At 33.0% G+C, this 11,325-nt stretch overlaps 1 long non-coding RNA gene across 3 annotated transcripts; it reads right to left on the reverse strand.

Annotated features, from left to right (window-relative positions):
- Window positions 1-443: 443 nt before the first annotated feature.
- LOC130243459 (uncharacterized) lies at window positions 444-6,235 on the reverse strand. 3 transcript variants are annotated; one of them, XR_008839146.1, is made up of 5 exons: window positions 6,153-6,235; window positions 5,529-5,731; window positions 5,247-5,456; window positions 5,066-5,170; window positions 444-1,035 (listed from the first exon to the last, which is right to left on the reverse strand). It is a non-coding gene; the product is annotated as an uncharacterized LOC130243459 (long non-coding RNA). The 3 variants fall into 3 exon arrangements; XR_008839145.1 differs by lacking the exon at window positions 444-1,035 and having other exon boundaries at window positions 3,821-5,170; window positions 5,550-5,731; XR_008839144.1 differs by lacking the exon at window positions 444-1,035 and having other exon boundaries at window positions 3,821-5,170.
- Between the last annotated feature and the right edge of the window lie 5,090 nt (window positions 6,236-11,325).

Raw genomic sequence — 11,325 nt, forward strand, 5'->3', positions numbered from 1 at the left:
TTTTGGGAGATTTTAATGATTGTACAAATGACTGTAAGTATAGAGATACTCCCCTAGAATTGATGGTGCACAGCAAAATTAACAGTGGTAACTCACCTCTGAGAGAGATCCTTTTAACACTTTACCGGTGTGTGTGTATATATAATTCACACTGGCCAGAGTTAAATTCACATTTTCAAAAGTGTTAATTTAACACTGGCTCAAGAGTTAAATATGTTTTGCTTGTTTTATCAATAATTATTCTTATACTTTATAAATGCAATACATACTATGCTAGTCATGCATTATAAAACATTTAAACTTAATTATTGTTGGATCCGAGCTAATTAGTGGTATAATAAACCAAAACAAAACAACAGCTTCACATGTCATTTTTAATGAAAAAATAAATTCCATGAACATTGATGTGTAAAAACATGTAAAGCGTTAGCCGTTGTAGTCCTACAGAAATATTTTGTTTTTAATAAATAATTAAAACCCTGCCTAAAACAGAGGAAAAGCATAAAAACATGCATTCACGTTTGGTCTATATGCATTTTGAATGTTACAAGGTTTAATGTTTAAGATCATCAGCATCATAGTCTGAAAGCATCACAATAGACATTTAACAACACTGTAACAAGTTTTTAACCACATAATAATCATTTTCACCCAATACAAGAAAACTGATGATTTTACAGAACACTGGCAGCTCATCTTCGATCTCTGTGCATACTGCAAGTTTATATTCAGTACCATCAAGTATAGTCCAACTGGTAGAGCAAATGTCTTTTTGTGTTGTGATTTGCTAAGCATTTGCCAAGTCTTCACTCAGACAGAGAAAGTTCATTGGTCCAAATAATTTTCGCTGCTTCCCAAAGTAATGTCATAGGATATTTTTAAAATATTGTGCACTTAGGAGAGCAGAAGCACCTCGAACTTGTCATCCACAGCAATGTGGTACCAGTCAATGTTGTCTCCACTTCTCCACATGGATAGAATATATTTTAGATGATCTTGGCTTTTCTTGAGCTGCTCATCAATGCTGAAACACGACTGCAAGGTGAAAGACAAAAACTATTTCTCTTCCCATTTTAGTCTTTTAAAACATTTTATAGTTAAAAAAAGTTTGCAAATTGTCTTTAACGTGTGACCAATATTCCTGCAATGTTATTTAACAATGTTTCTAATGTAACTCTAAACACTACTCAATCATACGTGACCATTTCTCACTTTATTTAAAACTTCAGGGCTAATGTTTGATTAAGAATGTATAATGATAAAATATAAAAGACTTTTCAAAAACGAATGATTAAAGGTCCAACATAAAATATTGATAGAAATACAAAATGTAAACATTCAACTTTGTCAAACGCTGTTATTTAGGTGTCTGCCTGCATCCACATTAAGCAGTGTAATATTGCGCTGATGAATTCTGAATAAGTAATGTAAACCATGTATTATGTAACACCACTATATAAATGATAGAGCATGATGAATGAAACGGACGACATTTTGTTTTGTACATATGATATATATTGTCATATTGCATAACCATAGCATGTGGTAAGGATTTAAATTACAGTTTAATTAACTTCAAGTATATATATATATATATATATATATATATATATATATATATATATATATATATATATATATATATATATATCAAGTATATATATCAAGTATATATATCAAGTATATATATATATATGGAATTTTGGCGTGTAACAGATTCAGATTTGTTGGCTGTCTTGCTCGCACAAGCTTTTTCAACTCTGCCCACAAATTTTCTATGAGATTGAGATCAGGGCTTTGTGATGGCCACTCCCAACATTCACTCTGTCCTTAAATCACATTTGAACTAATTTGGCAGTATGCTTAGGGTCATAGTCCGTTTAGAAGACCCATTTGTGGCCAAGTTTTAATTTCCTGGCTGATGTCTTGAGATGTTGCTTCAGGATTTCTACATGATGTTCTTTCCTCATGATGCTATCTATGCTGTGAAGTGGACCAGTCCCTCATGCAGCAAAACAGCCCATAACATGATGCTGCCGCCCCCATACTTCACAGTTGGGATGGTGTTCCTAGGCTTGTAAGCTTTTCCCTTTGTCCTCCAAATGCAACACTGGTCATTATGGCCAATCAGTTCAATCTTAGTTCCATCAGGCCACAGGACATGTCTCCAAACATGAGTCTTTTTCCCAGTGTAATTTAGCTCATTGTACTTTGGCTTTTTTGTTGATTCATACATTTTAATAATAAACAAAAGCAAATAATAAGTCCATGGATTACAAAAGGTTTATTAAATGCATGCAAAAAGAAAAATACACTTTACAGACAATTTGATAAGCATTGTACCCCAGAGGCTGAAAATAGATATAAAAAGTATAAGAATAAATTAGTTACTATTATTAGAAAAGGTAAAAAGCAGTATTACAATAAAATATTAGATAATAATAGAAATAATTTGAAAGGCTTATGGAATATTTTAAATGAAATTATAAGAAATGAAACTGATAGTAAAAATATAAGTTATCCTGAATATTTTATAGAAAATGACCATAAAATAAATAATAAAGAAGAAATAGTCAATTGTTTTAACAAATTCTTTACAAATGTGGGACTAGAATTGGTTAAAAATATCAATGATTTAGTAAAAACAGAAGGGGTGGATATTGATTTGATTGAGAGAAATCTCAATTCTATTTTTATTAAAATAGTAGATAAAAAGGAAATAATAGGTATTGTAAAGAAATGTAAAAATAAATCGTCCATGGATTGGAATAATATTGATATGAATATAATTAAGAAAGTGATTGAAGACATTGTAGAACCATTAACCTATATTTGTAATAGATCTTTCCAATCTGGTAAATTTCCAAATAAAATGAAAATTGCAAAGGTAATTCCACTTTATAAATCTGGAAATAAACAATATTTTACAAATTATAGGCCAGTTTCAATACTATCTCAGTTTTCAAAAATTCTAAAAAAAACTTTTTGTTCACAGGATTAATAATTTCATAGAAAAGCATAACCTTTTAGCTGATGAACAATATGGTTTCAGGAAAAATAGATCAACATCTCTGGCATTAACAGAAATTATTGAGGAAATTACTAATAAGATAGTTGGAATTTTTATAGATTTAAAGAAGGAATTTGATACAATAGATTATAATATATTGGTAAATAAATTAGAAAGGTATGGTATTAGAGGAGTAGCCTTGGACTGGGTAAGCAGTTATTTAAGAAATAGGCAACAGTTCGTGGAAATTGGCAACCATAAATCGTCATATCTAAATGTAAAGTGTGGCATACCACAAGGGTCAATTTTAGGTCCAGTATTGTTTATAATTCATATAAATGATATGTGTAAGATATCAGAGTTGTTTAAGTTTATTTTATTTGCAGATGATACGAGTATTTTTTGTTCGGGGCATAATTTACCAAAACTTATGGAGTTGATGAATACAGAAATGAATAAATTGAAATAATGGTTTGACATAAACAAATTGTCATTAAATATAAGTAAAACAAAGGTTATATTATTTGGGAAATTAAAAAGCAGTTATAATATAGAGTTACATATTGATAATGAAGTTCTAGAAAGAGTATATGCAATTAAGTTTCTTGGTGTTGTACTGGATCATAAAATTAGTTGGAAACCGCAAATAAATAATGTGATATCAAAATTAGTCAAAACTGTAGCAATAGTGTATAAAGCTAGATTTATCCTGGACAATAAATCAATGTATATATTATATAACACACTTATGTTGCCATTGAAATATAAATATAAATAATCGTTGTGTTGAAATATGGGGGAATACATATAAATCTAACTTACGATCCATATGTACAATTCAGAAAAAAGTAATTAGACTCATAGAAAATATGGGGTATTTGGACCATACAAATCCTTTATTTTTTAAATTAAAGATACTTCAGTTTAATGATTTGGTTAAATTTAAATCAGCACAATTTATGTTTAAAGCTAGGAATAAACTACTAACAAAATGCATACAAACGTTTTTCGAAGAACGACAAGGGGGATATAATCTGAGAGAAGAACTCATTTTTAGGAGGTTGAAAACAAGGACAACTTTAAAAAGTTTGTGTATGTCTGTCTGTGGTGTAAAACTATGGAACAGTCTAGATCTGACTCTCAAACAATGTCAGGATATTTATCAATTTAAAAAGTTGCATAAATAAATATTATTAAAGGAATATAATGATGAAGGTGATTGAAAAGGTATAAAAAGAGAAAGGTATGATGAAATTTTAATTGATGGCTATTTGCAGCACTAGGTTTTTTTGTTTTTTTTCCCTCTGCGTTTATGTTACAAGATATACGGGTACAAATGGAACCAAACATATAGTTTGTCGGATATGCCAAAAGGATAGAATGTGTTCATGTGAAAGGAAGAGATCAGTAAAGGAAGAAATAAGTTTAAGTAATAGACGAATGATGTATGTGGTAATGGGGTGGGAAAATAATAAGCTTGTGCTTCATCCCACTCCATTTTCGACCATGTTGAAATGTATTTATTGTTAATGATATTTTATGTATGATACTTTGTTCGAAAATAAATAAATCAAATCAAAACTCAAAATCAAACTTGACTTTCAAGAAAATTTATAACAATTCCTCAAAAACATCTCTCTCATTATTCTGTTATTAAGCATCACAGAAACGAATTTGACAATCATAACACCTAACTCCTTACCTAAAAGAGAAAAAGTTTAGTCACATTAACATCTGACTTTTTTTTAAATGGTTATGTGCCTTTTTATACAGTGTATGTAACTTCTGGTTCAACTGTATATGTATATGTATATATTATATTATATATATATATATAATAGGTGGGCAATCTAAATTAATCTAGATTAAAATGGCTCTTTTGAATTCTGCAGAAGGCATTCAGAATCTGTGCGCTACCCAAATAATAAATCTTTGAGTCTTTTGGGATTCTCGAGCCAGGCGGCGCATTAGACCAGGGGCTCATCTCCTATTTCCAAAATGCATCCCAAACTGCTTTAGAAACTGATCTACTATATATATAGTGTAACATCTTACCTTATGAAACTTCTGCAACCGCAGGGGCTTTTATCGTCACCCAGCGGATGGTGGAAAAACATAAACCAGTAAAAACAGCGTAGATAAAAATCCCTCTCTCTCTCTCTGTGGTAACATGAAAAACAGCAACATTATAAAGTGGAATCAGATTAAAAGCATAACTATAATCTTATTTACTGACATCATTACTGTAGCTTAGATAGATCTGAGGCATTCTCTGAGGTTTTCTTGGCTGATATCAGATGTTGCACAGGAGAGGTCTCAGTCAAGTTTCTTGCTTCTGATTTAATGCTTAAAATGATTTCTGGCTTAAAGGTTCGTGTCCATCCCACCTTTCCAAGAGCTTGGAGGATGTGTCCAAATTGAACAGAGGAACAAAATCTTGGTTTACCTAGAAAATATTTATCAACATTAGATGCTCAGCCATGTACTTAAAGCAGTATTTAATTATATTAAATGTTACCAATCTTTTGGTGTCTAAAACCTTGGAGAAGATTTTTAGAATACGTGTCTGCATTGTGAAGTCCCTGGCGATAGTGAAATGTTGGTGTCATCTTCTAAAAAGTGGTTGCTCCTGTATGAGCATAATCTAAAATGGCCTCCGCAAGAACTTCTCCCTAAGTAGATATGATGATAACTTCCAGTTGGTGCATAATAGAAGTCCTCCTGTAAAATATTAAACAAACAAACAATCCTTTTACATTCATTCATTGAAAAATTAAAATATAGCAGGTAAAATAACACACAAATTTTATCAATGCAGATTCCACTTATTAAAAAAGCTTGAAACATTCAACAATTTAACATGAAACATACAATAATCTTATAGAAAATGTCTTACATACCCCTTCTTGTAATATGGGTCTTTGAATGTAAATAAAAATCAAATCAAATGTAATGTAAATGTATTAACAGGACAGAACAGCTCATAAGTAACAGAATTTATTAAACAATTACAAAATCAAAACCTTTAAAAAGATGTGAAAATCTGTTAAATAGTTTCCTTGATTTGAGTGTAAGTAACTTGAAAGATCTGTTCTTCCATCAAATTGTTAAATGGTAATGTACAACAATAATCTCATGTCACCTCATTTGCTGATATTGGCTCCTCTATTGCTGCAACGCTATCATCTTTTGGCACATCTCACTCATAAATCCTCAACTCTGCTTCTCACTGTAAAAAACAAATAAAAAAGTAGCCAAAACAACAATACTAATTACTCCAAAATACATATTACAATTTCAGTATGGATTGATACATGATTTGATTATGTCTAGGGGTGGTTATGAGTGTTACCCAGTGATGGGTTGCAGCTGGAAGGGCATCCACTGCGTAAAACATGCATAAGTTGGCGGTTATTCCGCTGTGGCGACCCCTGATAAATAAAGGGACTATAAGTCTTTATTTTACTTTCTTTATGATAATCTTCCTCATCACTGTTGTCTGAATGTCCGTCATCATGCATGGCTCGCGGAGTCCATTCCTCCTCCTCCTTATCTTCCCCTAACCGCTCTATGGCACTTTAATTTCATCCATTATTATGTTGATGATATTTTTAAGACACTTTGTTTTTCTAGTTTCTCCCTCTTTTCTTTTTGACACCTAAAAATACACATAAATTGATCAACCTAGTTTACCGGTTAGGAATTATTGTATAAATACCCACAAAGTATTTTAAGATATCATTTAAGTCTCTAATTAGATTCATTCAATCATCCAAATACTGTGTGCTTGCATTGTAGTAGGTATGATATAGATTACATCACACAAATCTGACATGACTATTCTGGAATGAATAATGCACCTTTTAGACCTGTTGGATCAAATCTAATACCTGCATTTTCAACACAATTTATTTAATACATAAAGAATTAAGTAAATATGCTTCGTTTCAATCAAGGAAACCTTTATTTAATAAAATAAGTAACATTTAAAGTTGTATTCTTACTATAACATCTTGAAATTAGCGAACAGTTTTCAGCAAAAAGTCTGCTAGCAATTCAATGAGAGCGGCCATTTTGAAAAGGTCAAAAAAGCCCTTCCAAAATACAAGTATCAAACTATATACAACAGGCTTTAAAGCAAAAGAATGTTCAGATATTATACAGATCTTATAAACTTGTTTATTAAATATGATACGTGCTGCTTTATATGGTAAAGGTCACAAAAACCCTCGCCGAAGACGACGCGTTGCTTGGCAACAGCAGAACGCGTTCTAACGGTTCTACAGGGTCTGCAGACGCGCGTAAACTCAGCTTCAGTAATCTGCAGGAACGGAAATGAAGGCTAATTGTGAAAGTTGCTCTCGGTCGATAAACACATCAAGCAAAACAGTTGAGCGATTTCAGACGATGTCTACAAGACCTTTCGAGATTCTTGCAGAAATGGAAAGTCGTAAGACCATGATGGGTAAGTCCAGACACTAAGAACACATGTGTTTCGTATTTGCCTGTTTTATATGTCAGATTTTTGATACTAAAACTCTATTTTTACACTGTAAAATAACTTGTGTACTTATTTTGGATTAATAAATACAACCATGCGATATTACACTGCCGTGAGCTCGTCTGACGGTCTTTTTGTAACCCGTTTGTGTATATATTCAGCTGTGTTTGTTATCCCGATGCTGCTGTTTAGCCGAAATATGGCGATCATAACTCGATAACCTGACGGTACACAGAGGTGTTTTCAGAGCATACTGAATATAAATGCAGATTCAGTGTTTTGGTGAACAGCATCAGTCTATTTAATTGAATAAAACACCAGAGTAAAATGCAGATAACCTATAGTACCAAGTCTTACTTGAGTCAAAGTCAAACTCTTCATAACGAATATATAATGATATACAGGCCTGTAGCCAGCCTGGTGCAAATGGGGCTTTACCAAAAACATTTGCTTAATAAATAGGATGAAGAAAAATGAAAAAATACTTAATTTTAAAATACAAATTTATTATTTCATATATAATTATAAAAAGGAGTTAAAGTTAAGGTTTTAATGAAAAAATGGTAGTCTATTGTCATTTATTGGGAAAATAATAAACTGGCCAGCACATTCATCTTTCCTCAGTCAGAATTTGGCCTTTTTAAACATAATAATATTAATAATGCAGAGCTTAACTTTTAGAAAGTTCATGGATAACAAAAATAGGCTAATTAGTATTAAATTTAACTTCAACATGGGCCACTTTTGGCTTCAAACCTTATTGCTTTTTTTCTTCAAGAATAAGATCCGAGATTCAGAATAAACGTCGGGCTACTTGTAGTGAAAGATGACTTCACTTCTGTCATATTGTATGTTTTCTTGCACATCTGGATGTTGGACTCATGAAAAATAATTGTTTGGATTCATTGTAAGCCTTCTTTGATAGGTTATTTTCACACTTAATGATGACATAGCAGTCAAAATAGGACTAAGCTCATGTTTGGGACTATTCTGGACCATTTATCAGTGGGGAGTGGGTCTTTCAAACCACCCCAATACACCTGGCTACGGGCCTGATTTATAATGTATAATAGTAAAACAGCTATACTAATAATAAATGACAATTCAATTGTCCAAACAAGCAAAAATGTGACTCAGGACCCAGGTCTTATGTTGGCTACAGCCAAACTACATGACAAATACAGGCCCGTAGCCAGCCTGGTGAAAGAGGTGGTTCTTTTTTTCTCAGAATGTGGACATTTTTGCAGTTTTTTGCCTCATTTTCTATTGAATTATGAGGCTTAAATACTCATTTTAGTGACACTTTGAGCAGCATTAGTTGTCGGATGGTCATCATAACCACACTTTTAGATGTACCAAAATATTTCCTAAAGATTTAGAATAAAGCAACATAAACAAATACTTAATTTTAAAATACATCATATCATAAAAATATGAATCTGTTAAAGTTTTGAATTAAAAAACAGTGGCCAATTGTCATTTACTGGGAAAATAATAAACTGGCCAGCACATTCATCTTTTCTCAGTCAGAATTTGGCCTTTCCAATAATAAAACATGAAAACATAATAATAATAATAAAAGAGTTTCATGATTTTTCCAGCGTTTCATGTAAAAAAGTAGATTTGATTGAAGATTCATGGATAACAACAATAGCCAAATTAGTATTCAAATGAATTTTAATATGGGCCACTTTTGGTGCTTCACAACTCTTTATTGGTCATTTTTTGTTTCAAGAATAAAGTCCAAGATTCAGAATAAAAGTCACTTGTAAATGTTTTCTCTGTTTAACAACAATACAGTAGAGCAGTGTTTCCCAACCCTGTTCCTGGAGGCACACCAACAGTACATATTTTGTATGTCTCCCTTATCTGACCCATTCGTGTCAGGTTTTGGGGTCTTTTCTAATGTTCTGCTGAGTTGATTCAGATGTGTTTGATTAGGGAGAGGTTGAAAATGTGTACTGTTGGTGTGTCTTCAGGAACAGGGTTGGGAAACACTGCAGTAGAGAAAGAGGACTTCACTTACATGCGATTGTATGTTCTCTTGCACAGCTGGATGTTGGACTCATGAATAATAATAGTTTGCATACTGATTAGCTGAAGTCACACTGATGTGACGGTCAACAGAAAATTCGGCTTGGTCTTAAAGCATTTTTCAGTGGGTTATTTTCACACTTTATGATGGTGTAGCGGTCAAAATAGCACCAATAAGCTCATGTACAGGACAAATTCTGGACCATTTTCATTGAGGGGTGGGTCTTTCAAACCACCCGAACCCCCCACTCTGGCTACAGGCCTGAAATATGAAAAAAACATGAGAATATTATGATAATGTTTCATGAAGATTATTTACAGACTTGCTGCTGTAAATGTATAAAAACTCAGTGTTTGATATTTATAATCTGCATTGCTGAGAACTTAATTTGACTATTTAAAAGGTGATTTTCTCAATGTTTGGATATTTATGAATTAATGACAATAATCATGATTTAGATTAAGAGATTATTGTTCGTTGTGTTTTAATCCACATTAGGAGGAAGAGGAGAGAAGAGGAAAGCGGATGATGAAACATCTGCTCAGCGGAAACGCATCAGAGTTTCAGAGCTGGAGAACACAAGAGACAGAGAGATGACCAGCTCTCAAGAGAAAAGCAGCTCAGGTGTGTCTCCATAAACACTTCTACAGCTTCAGCACCATACATTTATTACCACTGAAAACTGAAAACTGGAACATGAAGCAGGGTGCAAAGTGTTTTACTCAGTTAGCTGCTAAATCCAGTGAACATGGGGATATATTGGCCAATAGGCAAAAATACATTGTCTGGATCAAAATGATTGATTTATCTATTATGCCCAAAATCAATACAATATTATATTATGATCATGTTCCATGAAGTTCAACACTTTCTACTGTAAACATGTCAGAACTCAAGTGTTGATTTGAACTTCATTTGGCCACTTTAAAGGTGATTTTCTCCATCTTTATATTTTTGAATCTGGAATGAATTAATGACAATAAACAAACATGATGGATTAATTGAAGAGTTTATTGCTCATTGTGTTGTCATCCACATTAGGAGGAAGAGGAGAGAAGAGGAAAGCAGATGATGCTTTTCAGAGTGTTTCTGGTGGAGTTAAACCATATGCTCTGCGGAAACGCATCAGAGTTGCAGAGCTGGAGAACACTAGTGTAGACACCGACACAGAGACGTCCAGCTCAGGTCAGTCCACTCTTTATGACTGGAAAACTATTAGCACTGCTGCCATTTGTTAAATCCCAGAGTAAAATAAATGACAATTATTGAAATAACCGTATATTAATAATTCATTATTGACTGTAATCCACATTAGGAGGAAGAGGAGTGAAGAGGAAAGCAGATGATGATTTGCAGAGTGTTTCTGGTGGAGTTAAACCATATGCTCTGCGGAAACGCATCAGAGTTGCAGAGACGTCCAGCGATGAGAACAGCAGCTCAGGTCAGTCTCCCGTCACACTCTTCTACAGTTGTATGAGCATAAATTTGGCAGCTTAAAGGCACAGTGCACACCGACACAAAGCAGCAGAGCTTTTATTATGCCACAGTCCACCGCGTCTGGTTCTTCAGCTTGTGATCATGTGTGCTGTTTTATCAGACTAAATACATGTTGGGCTTCTGTTATAATGCTACTCTAGCGACGTTTTAATATGTTTGTGTTTTAATTGACTGCATAGACAAACAGAGCAGAAATAGAGGATGTGTGATGTCATTAGTTTGAACACACACACTGGCTGTGGTTAAAAGCACACACTTCAATACTAAGTAGTACATTAACAC

Source organism: Danio aesculapii, chromosome 16 (genome assembly GCF_903798145.1).
Source record: "Danio aesculapii chromosome 16, fDanAes4.1, whole genome shotgun sequence".
Lineage (NCBI taxonomy): Eukaryota > Metazoa > Chordata > Actinopteri > Cypriniformes > Danionidae > Danio > Danio aesculapii.